Raw genomic sequence first — 6,182 nt, forward strand, 5'->3', positions numbered from 1 at the left:
CAAAATCGACAATGAAAGCTTCTCCTTCAAACAGAAAACACATGTACAGAACCCATGTAACTTGCTCTTGGCTACACCATGGCCATCGCTAATTTATACAGAGGGGCACACACCTCCCTCGATAAACCTGAAACCCGTCGATACACGCCTCAACGGGGAAATTCACCACCCGCTTCGCATCGGCGGCAACTCCTCCTCTGGGTAGCCTTCGCTGGCTACTTCCTCTGCCAGGCCCTCGCCCTTACGAGCCACTTCGTCGATGATGCTTCACCATGGCATGCCGACTTCGATCGTCAAGCACACAAAAAACCCCTTCTCTTTCTCTTCCTTCTTCTCCCCAAGCCCAAGAAAAAACATGTCTTTTTTGGCAGTGAAGCCCGGCACCACTGCCCTCACTTACTTAAGCCTTCCTTTTGTTTTTTTTAACCTCCTCCTTATGAGTTAACTTTACTTCCCTTTTTCCAATTCCAGCCAAGCTTTTCTTTTACTTTTACAAAACAAGAAAACCTCAAGTATTTGGATTCATGTGCCGTCAGTGCTCCGTGTGCTCGGGCTCGCCTAATAAGGTTTCCGATCATGCCACCTGGGAGATCCACCGGCCGGCTCTGCATCATGACGCCTCGACAGCCTCAAACAATGTGTCCCAAACCTAAGAAAAAGCATCCAATTATCCACGTTTGCTACGAACTGCCAACCTCGTCCAAGCATATCTCCATGCTCTGGACTCCGATTCAGGTGCCGTCGACTTCGACTAGCATCATATGCTGCATGCTACCCACCAGACACCTGGCGAGCTCTAAAAACATGCCTATCGATGAAGGAGTACGAGCGGAAGTGCGACGCGAGAGAGAGTGCGAGAAGAAGAGCACGACGATATGGTGAACTCGCTGTACTGTAATGTGTAGAGCATAGTGAGTTCTTATTAGGTTTTTACAAAAGAATATGTGTACATACTTGGCGGCCCGCCCACTTACCTGAGCGACCACATTGGGCTTTAACCCCAACAACCTCCCACTTAAAGTCCAATGTGGTACTTTAAGTGTGAGAGAAGCTACTATACAAGCTAATATACAAGAGATGTAGAGAAGTGATGTACTACCCTACACCTAGCTGCTTGCGAAAATGCGCAAAGCTCTCTGAGGGAAGTCCTTTCGTAAGTAGATCAGCAGGATTTTCTGTGGTGTGAACTTTGACAAGCTGAAGTTGCTTATCCTCGAGCATTTCCCTGATGAAATGATACTTCACATCCACATGCTTTGTCTTTGAGTGATAAACTCGATTGCGAGCCAATTGTATAGCACTTTGACTATCACAATATAACACATGCATCTCTTCTTTGATTCCCAAATCTGTTACTAGTCGATTAAGCCAAATTGATTCTTTGCATGCCTCTGATGCTGCAACATATTCAGCCTCTGTAGTAGACTGAGTAACACAATCTTGTAATCTAGAACTCCATGATACTGCTCCACCAGCCAATGTAAAGACATACCCTGACGTAGACCTTCGGTTGTCTAAGTCACCTGCATAATCTGAGTCTGTAAAACCCTTTACACTTAGCTCCTGACTCCCATAGCATATACGCATACTCTTTGTAGCTTTCAGGTATCTCAATATTCCTTTCACTGCCTCCCAATGTTTCTTGCCTGGGTTTGACATGTATCGACTTACTACTCCCACTGCAAATGCAATGTCTGGGCGAGTAGCAATCATTGCATACATCAAACTACCCACTGTAGACGCATATGGAATCTTATCCATTTCAGCCTGTTCTTCCTCAGACACAGGACAATCTTGTTTGCTAAGTTTCACATATGGTGGCAATGGAACACTCAGTGCCTTTCCCTTCTCCATATTGAAACGTTGCAAAACCTTGTCAATATACTCTGTTTGAGATAACCAAATCAACTTCTTTGATCTGTCTCTCTCAATGCGCATACCAAGTATATGACTTGCCTCACCCATGTCTTTCATGTCAAACGATTTTTCCATCTTTGACTTCAAAGCTGAAATTTCTTCCAAGTGCTTGCCAGCAATCAACATGTCATCCACATACAAAATAAGGATCAGCCAACTACCATCCTTAGCCTTCTTTGTATATAGACAGTAATTGAACTCACTACGTTTGTAGCCTTGAGAAAGCATAAACTTGTGGAATTTATGGTACCATGCCCTCGGTGATTGTTTTAAGCCATAAAGACTCTTTAACAACTGGCATACCCAATCTTCCTTGCCTTTCTCAACAAACCCTTCTAGCTGCTGCATGTAAATTTCCACATCTAAATCACCATGCAAGAACGTTGTCTTGACATCCATTTGGTGCAACACCAAATCTAATATGGCAACCAATGCAAGAAAGCATCTCAATGTAGTCATCTTGACCACCGGAGAGAAGACTTCATCAAAGTCAATGCCTTGTTCATGCTTAAAGCCCTTGGCAACAAGCCTTGCTTTGTACTTTGACTGACTATCATGAGCGGTGATCTTATACCTGTAAACCCATTTACAAGGTAGAGCCTTTTTGCCCTGTGGTAATATAACTAGCTTCCATGTCTTGTTTTTATGCAGAGCTGTCATCTCTGAGTGCATGGCCAATTGCCAATTCCCGGAGTCCTTCATTTGCACTGCTTCCTTGTAACATGAAGGCTCATTGCAATCAGTCAACATGACATAGTTCATAGATGGAACAAACCTATCAGGAGGTCGCGTGACATGTCCAGATCTACGCACAATAGGTGGCTCAGGCTCAGCCACAACCTGTGGTTCCACTCTATCCTGTCCTTGCTCCTATTGAGCCCTGACATTTTGTCTTGCACGTGCAGGTCCATCTTCTTGGAAGACAACTCTTCTAATCTCCTCAACCCTCTCTGGTTTAGAATGATATTTGGATTCATTAAAGTGAACATCATTGCTGCGGACAACCTTTCTGGATTCGGGATCCAAAGTCTGTACCCCATCTCACCAGAATTACCATAGCCTAGAAAGATGCACTTTCTACTCTTTGGCTCAAGTTTGTTCCTAAATTCCTTTGGAACATGAGTATATGCCTCACAGCCAAAGACTCTGAGATGCTTGTATGAGGGCATTTTGCCTGACCATACCATCTCTGGCACTGAATCCTTCTGCAAAACCTTGCTAGGAGATCTATTTACAAGATGAACAGCTGTTGATACAGCTTCAGCCCAAAACCCATTTGGCAGTTGTGCATTAGACAACATACTTCTGACCTTCTCTTGTATGGTCCTATTCATCCTCTCAGCAACACCATTTTGAGGAGGATTGTAAGGAGCAGTAAGTTCACGTTTTATACCTTTTGACTCACAAAAGTCCTGAAAGGCCTTTGAAACATACTCTCCACCATTGTCAGTGCATAAGCATTTAAGCTTCTTGCCACTTTGATTCTCCACAAGTGTCACAAACGTTTTGAAAACACTAAACGCTTCATCCTTGTGCTTGAGAAAGTAAACCCATACTTTCCTCGAGTAATCATCTATAAATGTCATAAAGTAAGAGGATCCCCCTAGAGATAGGTTAGGCATAGGTCCACACAAATCACTATGAATAAGTGCCAACTGTGTATCTCTTCTACTGCTTCTATGCTTATGTGGCTGCTGTGTTTGCTTACCATACAGACAATGTTCACAGAATTCAAAATCATTAAATGAAAAGCCAGGCAAATAACCAGAACGAGACAAGATTTCCATTCCCTTCTTGGACATATGTCCTAACCGGCTATGCCACAAAGAAACGTTCGGCTGCTCGGTTACATTGATTACATTTTTAGAGACATTTGATACATAAATCATGTAAAGTCCTCCAGACTTTACTCCATGTGCTACTGTCATAGAACCCTTGGATATCTTCCACATGTTCTGTCCAAAAGTGGTGACGTAGCCAGCATCATCAAGTAAACCTGTGCTGATCAAGCTCTTTGTAATTGCGGGAACATGTCTCACATTCTTCAGCGTGAAAGAAGAGCCATTCTGAAACTTCAATTGAACATCTCCAACACCTAAGATCTCACATGTCTACCCATTGCCTAGCCGAACATGATCTTTAGTGGTCACATAAGAGGTAAACCACTCCTTGTTTGGAGACACATGAAGTGATGCCCCTGAGTCTATAATCCAGTCACTCAGTGCATTTCCATCAGATGTTGTAAGAAGAGTTGAGTCCATTGTATTCTTCAAGAAGTAGATGTCTCCTGGCACTAGACTGTCATCCTCTACAACAATGTTTGTCACATTTATTTTTTGAATCTTCACTGAGGACTTGTTCTTCTCACCATGGTCTTCAGCTTTCTCTTTGCCTTTTTCTGCTTTCCATTCTCTGCAGTCTCTTTTCATGTGACCCTTCTTGCCACAATGGTAGCATTCTATGTCACTCTTGCCTTTAGCACTGCGGGACTTGCTACGAGACTGATTCCTCTTTCCACCTTTGTACTTTTCTTTGGTCCTTCCCCTGACAACTAAGGCTGTTCCTTTGCCTTTGTCCATTGTCTTTCTATTGGTTTCTTCAGTAAGCAGACTTCCTTCTACACCTGCTATGTTCAAACCATCTGGAGGTACAGAATTACTCAAAGATGTGCGAAAAGTGTCCCAACTTTCCGGCAATGTGATCAACAGGAACATAGCTCTAACAGGTTCATCAAACTTGACACCTTGAGCTAACAACTGACTATAGATTGTGTTGAATTCATTCAGATGATCGGACATAGGTGTCCCTTCTTTCATCTTCAAGTCAACAAGCTTCTTAAGCCAGTATAACTGTGAAGCTGCACATTGCTTCTCATAAAGATCACTCAGCTTTAACCATGCTTGATAAGCTGACATCTCGTCTGCTACATTGAAGTAAACGCTTTCTGCCAAAGTCAGCATAATGGTAGAAAGTGCCAATTCATCCATTTCGCTCCATTCATCTTCGTCCATATCTTCTGGTTTTATCCCCTTGAGCTTTATAGGTTTTATCTGCTTCTTTTGTACCAACACGTGCCAAATCTGCTTCTTCCACAATGGGAAATTGGTTCCATCCAGCTTCTTGATATTGTAAAGAGCAGTGTCCTGTGATCCAGCCATAGCTACGCTTCACAGTAGTTTACTTTTTTTGGGAAAAATTCGGCAGAGTTTCCCCTGTAAACTGACCTCTGAACCAATATCAACCTGTCAAATGAACCAAGAAACCTTCAGATTCTGCATAAATTTCGGCAGAGTCTCCTTTGTAAAATGGCTCTGGTGTACTAAAAACAGACCAAAAAACAGCTCAAAAAACACTGTCTCTCTGACACTGTAAGCTGCGGGTAAACCTGTCCTGCACCTGTACTGTCTCTCACTGTCCTGTCACTGTCCTGTAAGCATAGACTGCGACAATGCCTCAACGGCAGTAAAGCAAAGATGAAATCCCAACTGTCTAACTCACAGTCAATACATCCTAGCTGCCTATCTAAGGGTGCTCGAGGGATCGCTCCAAGACCTGTATCACCGAAAGGATCTCAACATTCGAGAATCCCCCAGCTCAATAAAACCTCACTCGACCCTCAACAAAGGCTGCAGTAAATCTGACAGTACATAGACTTCCCACAAAGTCATACATCCACAAATTTCCCACTGTATGCTGTAACCGCTGCGGCGGTTGTTTGCTGCGTGACTCACAGCCAACAAACCCTCAACAGACATACATCATCTCTGACAATACATCCCATGTGGAAGTACCTGCAATGTCAGGATGAAATCTGGAATATCAAGCAACAAACACAAGCTACCTGATGAACTAGTGGAGATGCGCCCGTGTCGTATGTGACACGCCTCCAAGAACTGTGAGCCGTCCTTCGATGTGTAGACAGCCACAAATCAACACTCTGGGAGTGTCGATATCCTTAGCACCTGCAGTCGTAGGCCGAAAACCCCAAATTTGCAGAGTCGGATCTGCACCCGTCGAGATCACGTAGTCGAAAATGGCCTGCGCAGACCTTTGTCGAAGCCGAACGGTGGCCGAGATGACCTCAGAATGAAATTCTGACAACACCGAGCCCTTTGGGTGTTCCCACGAGATTTGGGGCTGTGTCTTCGCCTGTCGAATTTCACTCCAATCTGAGTTGGTGACTCTAGCCTCCTGCAGTGCTGCCCCGTTCCTCGATCTGAGCTCTGATACCAGTTGAAGGAGTACGAGCAGAAGTACGACGCGAG

This window comes from Adiantum capillus-veneris, chromosome 6 (assembly GCF_014529385.1).
Source record: "Adiantum capillus-veneris isolate H3 chromosome 6, ASM1452938v2, whole genome shotgun sequence".
Lineage (NCBI taxonomy): Eukaryota > Viridiplantae > Streptophyta > Polypodiopsida > Polypodiales > Pteridaceae > Adiantum > Adiantum capillus-veneris.